A 20502-nucleotide genomic window follows, 5' to 3' on the forward strand; every position below is an offset into this window, starting at 1 on the left:
CAAAAGAGCCTGTGGCATTTTGTGATGGTGCAGGACCATATGGCCAGGGATGCCTTTGGGTGACCACCAGCAACATCTCCCTGCCTTGTGTAATGCTCTGCTGGTTGTTCTTTACAGTCCCCCTCAGCTTCTTTGATCACATCCTAAAGCCAAGTTCAGCACCAGGGATCAATGGGTGGAGAATCAGTACTTGGGTGATTCCAGCCACTGACAGAACATGAGTGTGGATCTGTGGCTGCTCCAGCTGGCCTGGCTTTCCTCTGCTGCTGTGAAGCTGCAGCTTCACACTGTGATGCTGAAAACCTGCTATGGAGCTGGTCTTTGTGACATCCCACTGCTCTGGGCCTCTACAGCCTGCAGTACGCCCCACAGATACTCAGTTCTGCAATCACACAACCACAAAATCACACAATCATAGAATGGTTTGGGCTGGAAGAGGTCTGTGAAGGTCATCTAGTTCCAATCCCCTGCCATGGGCAGGGACATCTTCCAGTATCCCAGGTTGTTCCTAGCCCTGTCCAACCTGGCCTTGGACACTGCCAGGGATGGGGCCCCCACAGATTCTCTGTGCAACCTGTGCCAGGGCCTCACTACCCTCACTGGAAAGAATTTTTTCCTACTATCTAATCTAAACCTACTTTTTTCAATTTGAAACCATTCCCTCTCATCCTGTCACACCAGGCTCTTGCCCCATTTTTCCTGTAGGTTCCCTTCAGGAACTGGAAGGGAATGAGGTCACAATGAGGTCATTCTGAAGCTTTCTCATTTCCAGGCTGAACAATCCCAATTCTCTCAGCCTTTACTCATAGCAGAGGTGGACCATCCCTCTGATAATCTTGATGGCCTTCTCTGGACTGGCTCCAACAAGTCCCTGTCCTTCCTGTGCTGGGGACCCCAGAGCTGGAGGCAGCTCCCACATGAGTGTGGCAGAGAGGCACAATCACCTCCTTGATGCCACAGAATCATTTAGCACCACAGAATACAATAATAGAATCATTTGGGTTGGAAAAGCCATCTCAGATCATCAAGTCCAACCCAGCACTGCCAATCCCACTGCCAAACCACATCCCCCACCCGCACTGCAAAGAAAATCCTCCACAAGCCCACGGGGAAAGCTGCTGAACAATTTACGAAGCACCCAAAACACTTAGCTGGAAGCTGGCATCACAGCCTTCAGCCTCAGACTGAGGAAGGTACAAATTTGTTTTTAGAAAGCCAGCAGATGATGCAGGCCTGTGGACAGCCGAACCTGCTCGGGTGCTCGCTGCCGTGCCATTTCCACCCTTCACTCTTGCAGGCATCGAGCGCATCGGAAACCCACAGGGAAACTCAGCACATCCTCCTCACCACTTCTTTCTCACTTTCACGGCTGCTGCTTATTTTTTTTTTCCTTTTCTCCCTCTCTTCTACAGTTATATTTATTGTTTCCATACATTATCCAAAGCAGCACGGACATTTTTTCATTTACAGAAATACTCCCGTTTCCATTGCACCCCCGGGTGAACCCTGCAAATTATAAATTTTGGAAGGTTGGTGACATTGAGTCACAGAAACACACTGGTCTGGTCCTATGTGCTTCTGCCACTGGGGATTCTCCTTTAGCATCAGTCAGGGTTTGACTACATCTAGGCACATGCATATTTATCCACCCAGCCGCACTTCAGCCAGAAAGGCTCAAGGGACACTGACCCATCTCTGAGATGCAAAGCCTCTGGGTAATTCCTGCAGCGAGACAAGGGATGCTACAGGCTTTATGAAAAGAAAAAAAACAGAAAGCAGAACTATTCATTTCCACCTCCTTTCCTTAGGAAATAGCACTCTTGATGCAACCAGGCTACTGGTAAGGGACACAGGATCTGGACCAGGCCTGGAGCTGGTGCTGGGATGGGTGTCTCGAGCAGACAGCTGCAGCCCAGGGAGCCCGGCCACCTTTGAGGGGAAAACAAAATCTGTCTCATGCTGTTAAGCTGCCTGCAAAGCATGTGAATATCTCCCCTGGGTAAGGCAGCCTGGACTGCCTCATCGAGGCTTCTGCATGTGGGGGCTGGGGGTGTCAGGGAGGCTGGGGCTGGTTCACATCCAGGTCCCATCGTGGCAGAGGGAGATGGCAGCTCCTGGAGAGCCCTGGCTTCGCTCACTTACAGGTTTTACAGCTGAGGACGGTCTGCTCGTAATCGGCCGAGCTGGGGGATGGAGTCTGGCTGTCTCAGCCACTTCGTCCTGATTAAACCCCCTGCAACCCTTCTTCCTGCACTGGGGAAGCAGACAAGCCCCCTCAACAGGAGCCTCTCCGAGCACCAGGAGAGCCTGCCAGGCTTTTAACAGCCCAGAAGCCTGCTGCTCTCTTCCCTGGATGTGCATTAAAATTCCCCTCAGAGCCAGCAACGCGGTGGGAAGTTTGCATCGGTCCTGACAGCGTGCAGTGAGTAAAAGCCAAGATCACGGGAGCAGCTCCAGCTTCAAGCGGCACATGGAGAAGGCCACCACGGGGGATTCACACTGCGTCGACAAACAAGCTCCTAATTGCCTGGTGTCATCAGACACGTGTTAATGCCTTCAAATTGTTTGTGAATATGCCCTTATGAAATGAGAGAAAATTCACTTACTAATAGGAAGTGAGGTGTGACAATCACAGAACAATTGAATGGCTGGGGTTGGAAGGGACCCTAAAGATCACCTAATTACAACCTCCCTGCCATGGAAAATAAAACATGAAATAAATGACCCCCCAGGCCAAATTCATGGTATTCAGCTGCATAAAGGTTGAGTGGTCTGGCAGAAGGAGATGCTGTGCTGTCTCACTGCTGAACCTACAGGAGAGCTGACTGCAGGGTAAGGAGATTGGGACAGGGAGGATGAAGGAAGAGGAAAGAATTTAAGTGAAATCTATCAGGCAGGAAAGAATCTGTCTCACTTTCAGCACCTTTGCCAACAGCTTTCTCATTTCATCTAGTGAAACCGAGAATCACAGAATCCCGTCAAGGTTGAAAAAGACCATCAGGATCACTGGGCCAGCCATTAACCCAGAACCACACATAACCATTCCAAATGCCACATCCAGACACCTCTCAAACACTTCCAGAGGTGGTGATAGTACCACCTCCCTGAGCAACTTACTCCAATGCCTGACCACTCCAGCAGTGACAAAGAAAAATTCTAATATCCTGTCTGAACCTCCTCTGGCACAATTTGAGGCCTTTTTCCTTGCCCTGTCCCTGTTCCCTGGGAGCAGAGCCCGACCCCCCCGGCTGTCCCCTCCTGTCAGGAGTTGTGCAGAGCCACAAGGTCCCCCCTGAGCCTCCTTTTCTCCAGGCTGAGCCCCTTTCCCAGCTCCCTCAGCTGCTCCTTATATGACTTGTGTTTTAGACACTGGACCAACTTTGCTGCTCTGCTGGGACAAGATGTAAGAAGCCAAAAGCCATGCTAAAAATAATGGGCTGCCATCTCCAGCCTGCCATCCCACATATCTAGTGCCAGGGAAATGGTAAAGGACCCCAGATCTGTGGTTGGGAGATGCAATAAATGGATAAAGACTATTTAAATTTGCCTTATTTACTTGTTCAGGTTACGCTGTGCCAGCAATGAGTCAGGATGAAGGGCTGGTCTGTGGTGGCTGGTGGAGCATATTTGTGTCTTGGGTGGCAACATGAGGTTCTGGAGGTTTATCATCTCCTGCTCAGAGTCCTTCACACCTGATGGGAAAGTGCTTCAAAGGAATTCAGGGGAAAGGGGCTCAGACAGGCTCCCAACTGCTGATTGATTCTTTGGTGGTCACAGACCTCTTTGCACTATGCCTCTGTGCAGGCACAGCACAGCTGAGCTCTTCCCAAAAATCCTCATAAACACAGACCTCAGAGCCTGCACAGTGTCCCTGCCTGCTTGTACAATCCCCAGTCAACATCCTCCTGCACTAATGAAGCCTCTCAATAATTGCTGAGTGACACGAGCTGGCGTGGCTGGAGGGTCTCTAACACAGAGCACAGCATCTCCTCTCCTGCACACCACGCAGGGAAACCACGTGCAGCATTAATACACCAAAAAAAAAGATGAGGTGGGTCTCCTACCAGGGCCTAAGCTCAGCATTCAACAAAATCAAAACCAAACACATGGTGTGATTCTCAGGGTTGTTCAGCACAAGGCTGGGGTTGAACTCAGTGATCCCTAGGGGTCCCTTCCAACTCAGGATATTCAGTGATTTTGTGATTTACAACTGGCAGTGACCAGAGTTAATCAGCCTATTTACAGAAAATCATAGAGAGTTAAGGGTTGGAAGGGATTTAAAGATCATCTAGTCCCAACCCCCCACCTCTATTTACATCAAGACTGAAGAGGTGCTGAGTGCTGGGGATGGGAACCAGCAAGAATGAGGGATGGGATACAGCCAGGCAGCCTGGACCCATCACAGGAGGGAGACAGCTGTTTATACAGCACTGCATGAGAGGTTTTTTTTTCCTGCAACTCTTTCCCACTAGCTTCAGGGGAAAAAAAAATTTTGTTGAAAATGATGTTTCACAGCAACGTGTTGAATTCAGCAATATTTTTCAAGGAGGAAGGAGAAACACTTCAGCAGCGTTGCTACACTTAAAGCTGTCTTTTTGCTTTTATACTTCTCACTGTGTTTTAATTATAGCCTTATTCTCAGTGTTGAATTCGAGGGTGTATTTGAGATTTTTGGATCATCGCATTAAAAAAAAAAAAAAGGAGAAGCCAAATTGCACTGATAGAAAATGTTTCCTGGGATTTAGTGGTCCCAGTTTCATCCCTACCCTCTCAGGCTTTGGCAGGTCTGGAGGGATGGGTGGTCCCAAGAGCCTGGCATGATGTTTCTCACCCAGCCCAGATCTTTCTCCCCAGATTTCTCCTGGGTTTAGGCTCAGCACTGCACATCTGCCAGGAGAAAGCCCTGGAGGAAATGTAGCTTTGGAGATGTTGAAAAGCCCCTCTGAGAATGTTTTTTTAAATAATGTTTCTCCTTTCTGTTTTGTCTGAAGGTGTTGGAGAAGGAACAGCTGACGGGAATCACTTGACCACCACTCCCATGCTAAAAGCAGGAACCACACTGCAGGTCTCATAGGCTTTTTTGGGCTGCAGGGCTTATGCCCAAGCAAAATTCCAGCAATTCCAAAGGCAGAGAAGCTTTGGCTGGTACCTAAACTTTAAGGCAACTCCTGGGGCTTTGCCCATCAGCCCAACTCTATGTGCTCAGCCACCCCTTCTCCCTCACCACCATTCCATCCAGCTCCTGTGTGCAACCCAAGCCTGTTCTGCATTGCTCTACACTGGAAAATGCAAAAAAAAAAAAAAAAAAAAAAAAAAAGTTGGAGTATTCCCAGTTTGGGCTCAAAGGCTCTTCTCCAGGGTCTGGCCAGTTATCTCAAATTAAAAAATAAAAATGTTGAAAAGGAAGTGGAGTGGGTCTGGGTGCCCTTTGGTCAAGGGAGCCAATAAAGTTGAACTTTTGTGGTTTTATATTACTAGCAGGGTGCTACATCCATGTGAATGAATCCCCAACCTGGAAATATGATAATTAACCAGGGGAAGGAATTCATCCCCTATTTAAAAATAAGAAATAAAAAATCCTGGCGTGACAGGAGACTATTACTTGGCTGCCTTTGCAATGGGGAAGCACTTGGAGCAATCCCCATCTCTACCCTTGGGAATGTAAAAACGTGCTGACTTTTGCCTTCAACTTTGACAGGCAGTGATAGGCTGCAGCCAGTTGTTTGGAAAAGGAAATCCAATACTTATGTTTCCAATGTTTCCTTGCTTTCACAGTGTCCAAAGCCCTCCCCAGGCATTTGGAAGTGCTCAACACCTGCCTTAAAAACACTCTTAACTGCTCCTAATGACTGGCCAGGGAGGTTTGCAGCAGCTCCCTCCTACCAGTAATGATATACAGGACAACCAGAAACAGGCAAAAAGCCAAAACCATGGGGGGAAAAAAAAAATCCAGCCAGACATTGCAAGGGCCCGGCAGGGTCTTGGGGGCTGCATTGCATTGTTCACAGAGCCTTTTAATTCTGTGACAGCCCCATCCAAAACCCTTCACCTAAACGCTGCCAAAACTTAGGGGTCTGAGCTCCACGTGGAGTTTTAACCCGGAGAGGGAGTCAATGGGAAGAGCCTATGCCCTCAGCTGACTCTGACCCGTGTTTAAGCAAAAGGTTTTGTGATTGCCCCTGGTCTCACACCTGCAGGTGCCGAGCACCAGCCCAGCACACGGGAGGGGCTCGGGCAGGAGCAGAGTCCTGTGGTGTGGCCGAGCCCCACGGGCACTCGGGATCCAGGGATCATCCACAGCCCTGGCAGCCACAGCATCCCAACCCTGTGCCAGCCTCGACACCTCCTTCCTCCGCAGCAGCTTTTGGGTGAGGACCTGTGGTGATGGTCTTGGCCCTTTCCCACACACAAAGGGGTTTCCAGTGAAGGTTTTTCATCCTATTCTCCCACTATCAGCAAAGAAGGGAAAGATGCCTTTTTTTGGAAGGCACTGTTTGCCTGACCTGCTTTAAACTTCCTCTCTAGGGACAGATTGGAACAGACTTTGAAACCTACCCTGAAAAGACAGAGGAGGCTGCTTTGGGTGGGTTATTCTGCATCAATCCCCATCCACCTCTATTTTGCATGCATTAATTCCCCACCCACACAGCCGTTGTTTGAAATGGGACTGTAATAACCAGCTGGGTTTTCCTGAAAGATTTATTTATCTGCATCTTAAGCCCAGGGATGGGAGATTCCCATCCATCATGTCCACAGAGTGCAGAGCAAGTGGCAGAAGTTTGGGGAAGGGGGGCAGGTTTGGGAAACAGGTGGAATGTTTCACCATTTCTAGGAACAGCACATCAGTTTGGATGGGAGATGGTTGGCAGTCCAGCATTTTTTCTTTCTTGGCTTTCTGGCAAATCAGCCCTAAGCCAGAACATTTTGGCAGGGAGTCAGGACATGGGACATCCCCTTGCAAAGGGATTGGTTGATGATGGCATGTTGCAGGTCACCCTCTGGGCTTCATCTTAAATCCTGTAATCCCGTATCAGGTAGGGTGCAAAGGATTTACCAGCCTGCATGAAACCCTCAGAGTGCCAGGAGGGCAACTTGTGCAGTACCTGACACTCAGGGAGGACAGTATAATGATAGTACCCCTTAAGTTTTTACAGATGGTTCAGAAGCCACACCACAAAATGTCCCTGCTCACCCCAGAAGGCAGTAAAAGCTTAGCAGCTGGTTCCTCTTTCAAGTGACATTACACAGAATACAGGAGCATATTACAACTGCCAAGGTACAAAAAATGAGGATTATCTCTTAAGAGAGAGCAGACTGCTCTAGAAGGTGGGTGTGTTGGATGCAGTGCCAGAACAATGCCAGCAAATCCCCTGTAAAGCACTCTTAAGTCCCCATCCTGAGCCCAAGAGCTCAGCCCCACATTCAAAGCGCCCTCAGAGTGGGGGAATGATTGCACCCTTGGACCCCCTGCAAGCTCCCTGTGCCCACTGGACCTCTTCATTTAATCAGCCTAAAGCATTTTGGAGTTCAGAACATCAGTGTGCACTGGTTTGAGGCACCTGCTTGCACCTCTAGAAGCAGGGCAGCACCTGGGCTCAGGGTGCCTGCCAAGGACCAGGGCTGGTGTGCAGCTGTGTGAGGTGCAGTGGATGCTGGCAGCGAGCTGGCACAGACCAGGGCAGCTCAGCCGTTCTTTACACTGAACTGACTTGAACTCAGGTTTGGGAAAACCCCAGCTACTGTGAGTCCTGCCACGCTGTGTCCTGGCAATTCCCCTTTTACGCTCCATGAATAAGAAGTCTGTGGCTAAAAATCAAAGATCCTGGAAGCCTGTTCCCTATTAAATTTAATATCCTGAACTTTATAGGTACATGTCACTCCAGGAGAGACAGAGCTGTGTTTAAAGTACAAGGGAAACATCAGTTCCTTGATGTGGAAATAGCTCTTACTTTACATTTCTGCATGAGGTCCTGGCATGAGTTAATGCTGCTAAACCCTGTTATAATAACATATAAAGGAAAACTCTAACCAAACAGCAAAAAATATGTATTTTATACAGCTAAATGTAAAGTCACCCATCTAAAAAAACCCATACAGGTGCTATTTGCCGGTGTAAGGCTATCCAAGGGAAAGTGAATTTTGGTAATCAGCAAACCATGAGCTCCCAGAGCCCCAGCAGCATCTGAAGGCACAAATGTTTGCTACATAAAAAGCAGGAGGTGGGATTCCTTGGGAGCAGTAAGCACCTCAGATTGATGTCAAAGCTTGGAAGGAGGCTTGGAGAGGAGCCCAAGCATCCACCGTGGAGGGAGGCACTGCAGGAGACCTGTGATTCCGCATTAGAACAAGCCAAGGTAAAACCATGGTTGAGCAGAGCTGAAAATGCTGCCACCCATGAGCTGGGCAGGATGAGGTTTATCCTCATCAGGCAGGCAATGAGCCTGACAAAACCCAGAGGCCAGGTCTGGCTTGCAGCAGGCACAGCCTGAAAACGCGGGGCACCACGTGCCCACAGCCAAAATCCCTTCCTCAGCACCAGGGCTGGTTTCCTAAAGGACATCCCCCCACGTGCACAGGAATGAATTTTGGGATGTGGGATGGAGAAGGTGACAACAGCTGTCCCTTCCAGCATGGAAATCCACCCCCTGTGGGTATTTTCCCCTCCCTCCGAAGCCAGAGGAGACTGAGTGCAAGGAGTCACTTTTCCACCACAATGGGAAGAGGAAATCACGTTCCTGCTTATTCCATCATAGCATCATAGAACACCCTGAGCTGGAAGGGACCCCCAAGGATCACCCAGTCCAGCCCCTGCCCCGCACAGACACCCCAACAACCCCACCCTGTGCGTCCCTGGCAGCGCTGTCCAAAGGCTCCTGGAGCTCTGGCAGCCTCGGGGCCGTGCCCATTCCCTGGGGAGCCTGGGCAGTGCCCAGCACCCTCTGGGGGAAAGAATATTTCCCTGATACCCAACCTAAACCTCCGCTGACACAGCTCCAGCTGTTCCCTCAGGTGTTATCACAGACTGGTTTTTTATTTATTTGTTCCATCAAGAACATCCCACCCACAGGGCTGCACCTAACCCCATAGGATGCTACAGATACAGCTCCATGTCATAGGCAGCATCTCATTTCCCTACAACCAGCTTTGGATCTGTCCTCCCTGAGAGAGTTAGGAGTAAGTCAATGTTTCCACCATCCACCTCACTTTTGAGGGGCTCGTAACTCTCAACATTTGTGCTCTCACAGTGCCAAAACTTGGCGCAGAAACACATGGCCCAGATGCAGTTTTATTTAGTAATAAATAGCTTAAATCTCATAAGCTATTTTTCATTTTGGCTTAAATGTGTAAAATGGGAAAAGAAAAATGTGTGGGATTTTTTTTTCCTACCTTCCAATAATTTTGGAAAAGCAGATTATACTGAGTAATGGCAGGCTTTTTTTTTTTTTCAGATGCAGACAGCCAACAATGCCATTTCTCAAATTTTTTGCCTTTTTTACATCCACTTTTTAACAGGATTGATAGTGTCATCATTGCAGCCCCAGTATTCTGGGGGTGTTTCAGATTCTTCTATTTTTGGCACATTAAGCCTGAAGTTCTGTGATAGTTAAAACACAGCAAAATTCCACAAGCCCTATAACCAATGACAGTAATATTTTGAGGATGCATTGCTGTTTTAACTGTGCCCCTGTGACCTCACATTTCCCTGGAGTTCAGCAGTTATTGCATCCCAGCACTCTCTGCCCAGTCCTTGGGTGAGCGCTGGTTTTCATCAGCAACCCGCCAGGATTTCAGCACTTTCGGATTTACTCCAAACTCAGACTGTGCTCTACCTACTCCAGCTACTTCCCAGTGGCCAAAAGCCAAGGAAACGCCCCAAACCTCCAGCCTGAGGACTTGGCTGCCCTTCAAAAGTCCGCCTCAGCTGGAGCAGAGGAAAATAGTGATTTTGCTCATATGGTCAGCTCCAGTCGGAGGAGGTTCCCCAGTGGGACACTGGGCTACTGTCCAGATGGTGCCACTGCTGAGTGATTTGTTAGCTGTGGGGCTGGGATTTTTTCACAGAAGGCAGAGGGGGGATTCAGGGAATGAGAACGTTGTACTGGTGTGGGGAGCTGGGCTGATAGTGGGTCAGAGACATGCAATGTAGTCCAAGGAGGATTCTGCAGATTTCATAGAAATCCCAGAATGGTTTAGGTTGGAAGGGACATTTAAAGTGACATCTTGTTCCAGCCCCACTGCCATGGACACCTTCCACTATCCCAGGTTGCTCCAAGCCTTGTCCACCTTGGCCTTGGACACTGCCAGGGATCCAGGGACAGCCACAGCTGCTCTGGGAAACCTTTGCCAAGGCCTCCTCACCCTCACAGGGAAGAATTTCTTCCTAATAGTCAATGTAAATCTCTCTTCTTTTAGTTTACAACTTTTCCCCTTGCCCTGTCGCTATCTGCCCATGTAAAAAGTCCTCCCTCTTTAATGTCAGCACCATTTTGGGTACTGAGGCTGCAAAAAGGTGTCCCCAGAGCCTTTTCTTCTCTGTGCTGGACAGCCCCTTCCTATGCATGCAGATCCCATTATCCCCTCAGACCCACATCCTCCTTTCCTGGGAAGGAGGGCTGAAGGCAACACAACACAATGAGAAAGACTCCCCCCAAACAGCTTCCCACCAAATTCTCCATCTTAATGCCCAGCTTGCAACCCAACAGCATGGACAGAGCCTCCCCATGCACAGATCCTGTGGCTCAGCCTCCCCAAATGCCAGCAGATCCAGTGATGTCTTGCCTCCAAGAGAGGCACGGGGAATTTCGTGTCTGGAAGCGAGGCAGGCAGCTTGTGCTGCAGAGCCCACCCCTTGTCCCAGCAGGACCCAGCCTGCTGTCAGCCCTGAGTACACGTGGTTTCCAGGAGGAGCAGGATGGCTCACATATGGTATGGATTCACAGAGGATCAAGCTGACTCACTGGATGGTGGATCGAAAGAAAAACCCCCAAATACACAGGTACGTTTTGGGCCATCTGTCCTCGGGAACACCAGCCATGAGCCACGTCACAAAGCACATAGGAGAAGAGGTCACTCATGTGAAACGACTCTGCCAGGACACAGCAACCACACCCAAGGAAGAAGCATCAGCCTTCTGCATTTTTTGGGGGAAGTTTTCGGTGGACAAAATGCAGCCCTGCATCCTTACAGCAGCCTAGAGACCTTAGAGTGTTTTTTTTTTTTCCAGAGCCTAAAGGGGCTCCAGGAGTGCTGGAGAGGGACTTTGGACAAGGGATGGAGAGACAGGACAAGGGGGAATGGTTTAAGCTGAAAGAAGGTGGATGTAGGATAGATATTAGGAAGGAATTGCTGGCTGGGAGGGTGGGCAGGCCCTGGCACAGGGTGCCCAGAGCAGCTGTGACTGTCCCTGGGTCCCTAGCAGTGCTCAAGGCCAGGCTGGACAGGGCTTGGAGCAGCCTGGGACAGTGGAAGGCATCTCTACCCATAGCAGGGGGTGGCAGTGGATGAGCTTTAAGGTCTCTTTCAACCCAAACCATTCTGTGATTCCATGATCCAAAGCTACCTCCAGCCACAGCGAGGCCTCCCCACCCCTCATTCACATCAGGCATAACCCAGATCCCACAGCTGGGTCTTTGGAGGAAACACCAGGCATGCTCCACGGTTGGGAAGCATTTGCTTAACATCAGGCTCATGCCAGGAATGTCTGTGCAAATCCATGCAAGCTGCTTCAATCTCTCTGCAGGAAAGACACAGCGGTGGGCCTGCGCTCCCTGTGCTTGCCATCAATGAATGCCTTTTATTTTTTATTTTAAAATTAAAGTCAATCGAGTAATTGGACTAGTCTGAGGAAGCAAACCCAGCCACCTCAAACAGAAAAGCTGTTGCAGAGCCAAAACACCTACTCATGCACACATTAAAGACAAAGGAACTACCAACAAATCCAGAATGAACCACGCTGGGTGACAAGGGAGACCCACACGCAAACAAGCAACCCCTGGTTTCATGAGGAATGAGCAGGTGAGGAGGAAAGGAGCCCTGTCAGCTAAGTCTGCTCCCTCCTTTGAGCTAAACATGACTTCCAGCAGTCTGCTCTCCATAAAATCAGATCAGGCAGAGCTAAACTGAGCATCACAGGGGTGGGAAACTGGTCTAGGTCAAACATCCTCACACTGCACCAACCCCACGGCTGGACATGATGGGCACCTCGTGGGATAGGGAGCAATGGGGAGCAGGGGAAGCTGCTAGAAAAAAAACATTCTTCTCACCAGAAGACCAGCCAAACCAGGTCATCTCAACTCACCTTGAGGCAGGGTTGCAATGGCAGATGAGTGTATCTCCCTTTACCATTTCCTTCCAAAGAACTGCATCCTCCCACTGCACGCTCTTCCAGGACCTGAGCTGACCTCCCACTATGATTTTTAGCATTCCTGACAGTGGTTTAGCTGAGCCCACTCAGACAGAAACATTTTTCCTCTCTCATGTGGATGTTGTTTTTATTACCTTGGAAACCTACACGCTGCCATTCAGCACAACCAGAAAGCACAGCAGGTACAGGGGGACTACACAGCCCTCTGCCTTGCTGGACCAGCAGACCCCCTTGCTATACTCCATTAACAGCACCACGTTGCCACCATTATCTTGTTTTCCAAAGCCAGCCTTGCTGTTGAGAAATGAAACTGACATTTAGAAAGAATTTGATTCTCAGGGCTGCAGGCAGTGCTGTTAACAGAGACAACAAAATAAGCGGGTTTTTTGTTAAAAGGTGAAGAATAACCTGCAAATTGTTGTTTAAGGGGCTGGTTAAGTGCCCCATAAATACAAAGAGTGGCAATGACTGGAGCCCATGAGCTGTCACACTGTGGGGAGGAAGGCAGGATGCTGTGGCATTTCTGCACCCTGGGCACCAGGCACTTTTTAACTCAAATGATGCATCCATCCACAAGTTTTCAGGACTAATCACTACCTCCCACATATCAGAGAATATTCATGTTAGCAGGGTTTCTCATATGGGCTTTTAGTGGGTTTAATAGGTGTGAGGTTCAACTGCTCCTCAAACTCCTGGTCTTGGCTCTCTGGAGTTTTGTGGGAGACCACAAGTATAAGGCACCAGAAACTGCATGGTGAGGGAATGAATGAAGTGAGACCATCCATCCATGACAGAGCCAAGGGATTTGCCATTCAGTTAGAACAATGATATTTGGAGAAGGTTGGTGGCCTTGGGGAGAAGCCTGCAGCCCTGTTGAGCTCTTTCCACAAGCGCCTGACTCCCGGTTAAACTAGTGCTTTGACACTGCTTTTCCCAGATGAAATTCCTGGCCGGCACAGCTCCTGTACTGACAACTTTGATGTCAGACTAAGCCTCTAAAAGACCTTCAAAAGGTTTTCAAACAAATGCAGGATGCGTTGATGTACCTAGCAGAGAGACGTCCCTTGCTGTCCCCAGGAGCCGGGGCTGGAGGCTGGCAGACGGACAACGCTCCGTTTCACAGCCGCTGATTAAACTGCCATGACAATGCTCGGCACAAGGCCAGATTAATTAGCGCTAGCCACATGATCTACAAGTCCCTTTTGGCTTCAAGGAAAAAAAAAAAAAAATCTAAGCATTTTCCAAACTCAGTTTCACACACCTCACCAGCATCACGCTTTCCCTTGAATTTTCTGTCCCTGAAGGTGTGTCTCTCTTTCACAGGGGTGTGTGCCATTTTTAGACGCTGTAAGCCTGGACGTGTGGCAGGAGGAATTCAGAGCCTGTGTAGCTCTTGGCCTTTTGGAGAGGATGGACTAATCTTTGGCTGATATTTAGCAGAGGCTTGCAGCACCACACAAAACCTCCAGCTTGATACTGTTGTGACCTTTCAGCTTCATTTGCGAGACCATCTGAAATTTGTTTGATTTCAGTTCCTCTGCACGGCCTTCAAGCAGGCATTTCGTGCCATGGCAAACCACAGCACACACAAATTAGCTGCTTCTCTGCTTAAATGGCACAGAGGGAGGGTGGCAAAGAGCAGTGAGAACCAGGCTGGTGACTGCACCCTGTTTTACAGAGGAGAGGATGGGCAGAGGGCAGGGCTGTCCTGGCCAGCAGAACCAGTGGGTGGTGGATCCAGAGCCAGATTCCCCCCCTGTGCATGTGTCCCATGGAAAGATGTCTGTACAAGGGCAGGCTGCTGTCATGCTGTTCCCTTCCCACTCCCTCTTGCTGATGCTTTGAGGATCAAAGCCACTTTTCCCCCTTTGACCAGCCAAGGCCTCCCACAGGCCTGCAGAGCATTTTCTGTTCATCCCCTCATGTCCAGGGCCAGGTTGGATGAGGCTATGAGTAAACTGGTTTGGTGGAAGGTGTCCCTGCCCATGGCATGGGCTGGAACTAGATAAGCTTTAAGTTCCCTTCCAAAACCATTCTATCCCACGATTTTCAGGTATCACCCTCCCAGGGCTCCCATGAGGGCTCCCAAATGTGTTACCACTGCTAGTAAGGTGACCCAAACACGAACAGGGCTGAGTTTCTACCAGCAGCAGCCTAGATACCTTATTTTTGCCTTACATGCACTCTTTTTTTTTCCCAGCAGCAGGCAATTTTCTGCCCTGCAAACTATGGACACACACGACCAGGAGTGCGAAGACGCACCTGGAGGGCACTGGGCCAGCCCCACGGAGGTGGGCAGCACATTTACAGACTGTAAGATAGCTCAGCCTTTATCCAAGTATCTCACTCCTGCTTCTTATGGAGACATTTCCTTCCCAAAGGACCTATTACAGTGTCATGGCCCTAGATTTCTGGAGGCATTTAGGAAATAGTAATCTGATCTTTTGTAGAGTCATGGAATTGTTTAGGTTGGAAAAGACCTCTAAGATCACTGAGTCCAACCATTCCCCCAGCACTGCCAAGCTCATCACTAAACCATGTCCCCAAGTGCCACAGCCACACGTTTTTTTGGACACTTTCGGAGATGGTGACTCCACCACTTCCCTGAGCAGCCCTATCAGAGAATATTTTTTTCCCTAACATCCAAGTAGAATACCAGGAATATTTTATCTGGGCCTGTGCCAGCCCAGAGCTTACTTCCTCCTGGCCCCAGAGAGACACCTTCATCTGCTCCAGACTGAGGAGCCAAACAGCTGCAATGGCTCATTCTCCAGCTGCATTTTGTTCCGGCAAAGACCTTATGCTGAGAACCCTGCCTGTCCTGCTGCTCCAAGGGGGCAAGGGAAGAGAGGCTCATGGGGAGATGGGAACAGGCAACAAACCGGGCTGTGGTTGCTGCAGACCTACTCATACCTGTTACCTTCGGCACGTGCAGGGCAGACACTTGTCACTGCTGGGTCCCAGGTGAAGCCCAAAGCCCGGAGACAAAGGCAGAGGTGTGTGCGTCTTGAAAATCCCACAGGAGGAGAAGAAAACATCCTCCAGCCAGCCTAGCTCGTGACCCAGATGCACAGGTGATCCCAGCTGTGGACAACCTCGCCAAGGAAGCATCCCAAAGCAGTTCCAGGTGTATCATATCCTGTGCACCTGTGGCCTGCAGGTCCCACGGAGCAAGGGCTGCAACCCGGCACCAAGGACGAGGGGTGACCACGTCCACTCTGGGCAACCTGCACGGATTTTCTGCAAATCTGCATGGATTTTCAGCAGGTGACAGCCCCGAGGCCAGATGGGACGGACCACAGGGAGCCAAACTGCTGCCAGGAAGGGTGCCACGAGGTGATGGATGCATCAGGAGAGATCCCCAGGGGTGAGGGCCGTGGGGTGACAGACCCTGCGCATCTCAACAAAGCAAATAGACCAGGAGGGGGGCGGTGATGGTTATGAGGCTGGAAACACTGAATTGTTTAGGTTGGAAAAGCTCTCTAAGGTCACTGAGTCCAACCATTCCCCAGCACTGCCAAGGCCACCACAGTGCCATGTCCCCAGATGCCATGTGGCTTCTAAATCCCTCCAGGGAACAGGACCACACTACCGCCCTGGGCAGCTGTGCCAGGGCTGGACAAACCTTTCCATTAAGGAATTTTCCCTGATGTCCAACCTGACCCTCCCCTGGCCCAGCCTGAGGCCATTCCCTCTCCTCCTGTCCCTGTTCCCTGGGAGCAGAGCCTGAACCCCCCGGCTGTCCCCTCCTGTCAGGAGCTGTGCAGAGCCACAAGGTCCCCCCTGAGCCTCCTTTTCTCCAGGCTGAGCCCCTTCCCAGCTCCCTCAGCCTCTCCTGGGGCTCCAGCCCCTTCCCCAGCCCCGTTCTCTTCCCTGGACACACTCCAGCCCCTCAATCCCTTTCTCATTGTGAGGGGCCTATCTGAGTGGGGCCAAGAGCATCCCAAAATTTTCCACCAGTCCAGGACAAACAAACTGCACCACACTCCTTCCTGCAGCACACAAGATCCTACCAGGAACCTGTCCAGCTGCCAAGTGGAAAGAAAAATACACTTTTTTTTCTCTTCCACATGTGACCTCTAGGCCCCAAGGATTTTTACTAATTACCAAATTTAATTTATTTTGCTGTCTTCACAGTGCTAAGGCTTTGCATTGCTGGGCCTATATTGTTTCTTTTGCAGCCTGCTGGTGTCCACAGAAATTTCAAATTAAATATCAGGCACACATTAAGGTCAGGCAGCTCAATTCCATTAGCAGGCAGCCAGGCTCAGCCTCTCTGTAATGAATGCTGCTCTTGCCTCCTAATGATAGCAGCAGAGGAACTGGGCAGTGCCAGCCTGTGGTGATTGGCACCCCACTGACACTGGGGACCACTAAATTGATTTTAAAATTCCATTCATCTTCTGCAAATCATGGCTTAAGTCTTCCTGACCTGTGACAAATCTTCATGAGCTGCAATTTGAAAGATAGAGCCAAGAGGAAAGGGAGAAAAAATTGCACAAAAAACCTGATGAAAAAATTCCCAAGAGCAAGAAATATATTTCAGCTGGGTTGTTCTGCCTCAGCCTCGAGCCCTCTCCCCCAGGTCTGTATTCTGCACTCACTCTGTGAGCAAGGTTAAAGGTTTTTTAAGCGACTGCCTGCCATAAAGAGGACTCAGGGGATCCAAGGATGCTACAAGAGCTTCCCTGTTGCTGGACTCACGGGCATTGGAGGAGTCATGAGCAACAGAGGTGTCCTCCCCATCACCATCCTGACACCTTCCTGACCCACTGCAGCACGGCACCGTGCAGCTCCCAGCTTGCACAGCTGAATGGGCTGGCTGCTGTCACCCTTGGGCAAAGGAGACCTACAAAACTATCAGAAAATGTTTTTTCCTACACCCTTCAGCACAACAAACTCCAGCCCAAGGGTGCAGCCAGCCCATGTCTATACCAGAGCAGTCCAGGCTGCAACTTCCTCTAGATCCACATCTCAGAGGGTGCTGAGACCCTGGCACAGAGTCCCCAGAGCAGCTGTGTCTGCCCCATCCCTGGAAGTGCCCAAGGCCAGGCTGGATGGGGCTTGGAGCAGCCTGGGAGAGTGGAAGGTGCGTGAGCAACTCCATTGTTTCAGAGATACTTTGAAAATGCTCTAGGGGTGAAGAAAAGGACATGGGGAAGAGGGTGAAACAGGGCTTTGAGGCACTACTACAGCAGGAGGAGCCTGGGTTTCAGGCTGTGAGCTGTCACGTTGTTATTGCTGAGGCATTTGGGAGGTTTGTAATAGCTCTTGTACTCTGTAGAATTCATCCTTCCTAAAGAAAAAACATTTATTCCACTCAAATACAAATAACAGCTAAACACAGGCCGATCAGTTTAACAGCGCAGTTATGCCTATTAAAGCGACTGTAAAACCAACATCAAGGCATTTCGCATTAATTCCCTCCCAGCGACTCCAGATCTGATTCACTTCGACAAATCCCCTGCTAGGAAGAAGTGGCCACAAATCCCCACAGCCCTGTATCAGGTGGGATTGGAAAAAAGTTGCTGTTGGACTCTAAAATTTTGTCAAGGTCTGTCAGGGAAAGAAAATCTATGGATCAGAGCAGCCAGGTGAGGAAGTTGTACAGGTAGTGCCAGCAGATGGGCTTTTCCCCCAGATCAGTATTTTTAAGCAGATTTCACTAGAGGAGAAGGAGTATGAGTCTCTCTTCCCACTGCTGTAGTGGGTGACCTTGGGAAAGTGCCTCCCCTTGGATTTTAACCAAATAATGTTAAAGCTATTATTTTAAAAATAATATTTAGTCGTGTCTTTGACCGTAAGAAAGAATTGAGGTTTTCATTTTTCATTCAAAACTCTCAGCTTTGTCAGCTTTTTGTTTCATTTCCAAATCTGTTTCCTGAAGCAAGCAGAGACATCTGATCAAGTTTTTATAGCTAAATACATCTCCTGTAACACATATCCTCGAGAGTGACCACAGAAAGGAGGGTATGAAACAGAAATCTGCTTTTCTCACCCACATATACATTTACCCATTAATTTTGCAAGCAAAAGAGCAGAATCATCCGCATTTTTCCTGTTCCCTGAATTTTACACCCAGTGGCCTGCGAGACAGTCACTGGTGGAGAAATTAAGGTGGGAGATCCACAGCTCTTGCTCAGCCGTAGGAAAGACCAGAGATTCTGATGGGGATCTACACAGCTGAGGGTCAGCATGCTGTGCCCCCGCCCACCTGAACCCACACGTGGATGTTTGGGTAACCAGCAGCACATCCAGCACTTTGGGAAGAACTGGGTTCTGCTCCAGGTGCTGGGCACAGATATTTGGCCTTGGACCACACCCATGGTGCTTTGGGTCATAGAATCCCAAAAGGGTTTGGTTTGGAAGGGACATTTAAAGCTCATCCAGCTCCACCCCCTGCCATGGGCAGGGACACCTTCCACTATCCCAGGCTGCTCCAAGCTCTGCCCAATCTGGCCTTGGACACTTCCAGGGATCCAGGGGCAGCCACAACTCCTCTGGGAAGCCTGTGCCAGCACCTCCCCACCTGCCTCAGCATAAAAAAAAATTTATTCCTGAAAATGTTCTTCCTACACAACTCCTTACAGGACAGCTGGGACAGATCAAAAGCCGTAATGAAAATAATCCTAGATTTTCCACTTAACCTGTCAGTTCACAATGTAACTGGACCTTTAGAAAGAGCAGAAAAAGATTACAAGGTTTTTTTTGGTTTTTTTTCCCCAGTGCTAACTGCTGAACCCAGGAGAAGACTTCTGCCTGGGTGGAAATAAGAGCACAAATAACACTAACCCATGTAATAGCCACTGGATGGGGGTTCTGGCAGATATCAAGTAAAGGAGAGAGAAGCAGAAATTAGAAAGCAGTATTTCAGATTAAACCCAGCTCTGAGGGGAAAAAAGTAACATCTGTTCAAGACACAAAACCTGTTGACAGCTAAGAACTCCCAGTTATATACAAAAAGGAATTAAATTTGGGATCTGAACTTCTCAGTGATGTTAATTAAAGGCTGGCACCTCTAGAACATCAGATGAGCCACACAATTAATTTCTGAAATCTTTCTGGTGCTTTTGAGAGCGATGCACTACAAAGCATCTAACCTTTCTCCTCCATTCGGAAGAAGCATTTTGACCAAGCAAATCAGTCTAAGCCCCCAACTAGCAGGTCTGGGCTGGCTCAGAAACTGCCCAACATTTGGCAGGTCTGCAAACATCAAGCCCTGAAGAGGTGTCTGCTGGCTGTCCCCAAGCCCTGAATACCCTCACCCAGGAAGCTGGTGGGCAAAACCCTAGTTTCTGACATTTTTGTACATTCAGGATGGGAGCAAACGGCCTCAGGTTGTGGCAGGGGAGGTTTAAATTGGATATTAAGAAAATATTTCTTCACTGAAAGAAGAAACTTTCAGGTCAGACATTAGAATGGGCTGCCCAAGGCAGTGATGGAGTCCTCATCCCTGGGGGGGTTTGAAAGCCATGTGGCTGTGGCACCTGGGGACATGGGTCAGTGGTGGCCTTAGCAATGCTGGGGACATGGTTGGACTCCATGATCCTGGAGGATTTTTCCCAACTTTAAGGATTCTACGATTCTATGATTTTGCAGTGGGATCACCCCTACTTTTTACAGCAACAACAAAGCTGTCTGGATGGCAAACTTCCTCTGGGACCCCTGAATGACCCATTTTCTCAAGGACAAGGGGTGGCTCATTCAGAAAGGTACCCAGCCCTGCAGAGCAGCTCAGCAGGCTGGACAAAGTTCTCCTTTCCTCTCATTATTGCAGCAACCAACCAACAACCTCCTCCACCCCCAGCCTGGAGGTGGAGACCCACAGTTCTCCTGACCATCACCAAGCTGCCTTATCAAGCAGTCTAGACCAGTGTGGGATTTCTCTGTGTTGCTGTTTTTCCTTGACCTTCTGGTCCAACACCTGCTGCCCTAAGAACTTCCTGAGTCTCTCTCTGTTTGTTACCCTCCCTCTCACCCTATCACCCAGCACTTCCACAACAGAGCTCAGCTAAAATCTCTCCCACAGATGAAAACTTCCCAGGAATTTTAAGCCCTGCTCTTTGCAGAGAGATACCTTTCTCCCCCAGGCAGGTGCTATACCCTGATAGACAGAAAAAGCAATTCCTACAGCTGAT

General features: G+C 49.5%; 1 protein-coding gene across 3 annotated transcripts in view; it reads right to left on the minus strand.

Annotated features, from left to right (window-relative positions):
• Positions 1-20502, minus strand: part of ARK2C (arkadia (RNF111) C-terminal like ring finger ubiquitin ligase 2C) — a 54042-nt gene that overhangs the window by 19378 nt on the left and 14162 nt on the right. The window contains exon 1 of one of the 3 annotated variants that reach the window (XM_068177102.1): positions 15278-15536. The exons of the other annotated variants lie outside the window; for them this stretch is intronic. The gene's annotated coding sequence lies outside the window, so the exon portion shown is untranslated. Of the gene's footprint in view, positions 1-15277; positions 15537-20502 lie in introns of those variants that run through there. 3 annotated transcript variants of the gene reach the window in all.

This window comes from Anomalospiza imberbis, chromosome Z (genome assembly GCF_031753505.1).
Source record: "Anomalospiza imberbis isolate Cuckoo-Finch-1a 21T00152 chromosome Z, ASM3175350v1, whole genome shotgun sequence".
Taxonomy (NCBI): Eukaryota; Metazoa; Chordata; class Aves; order Passeriformes; family Viduidae; genus Anomalospiza; species Anomalospiza imberbis.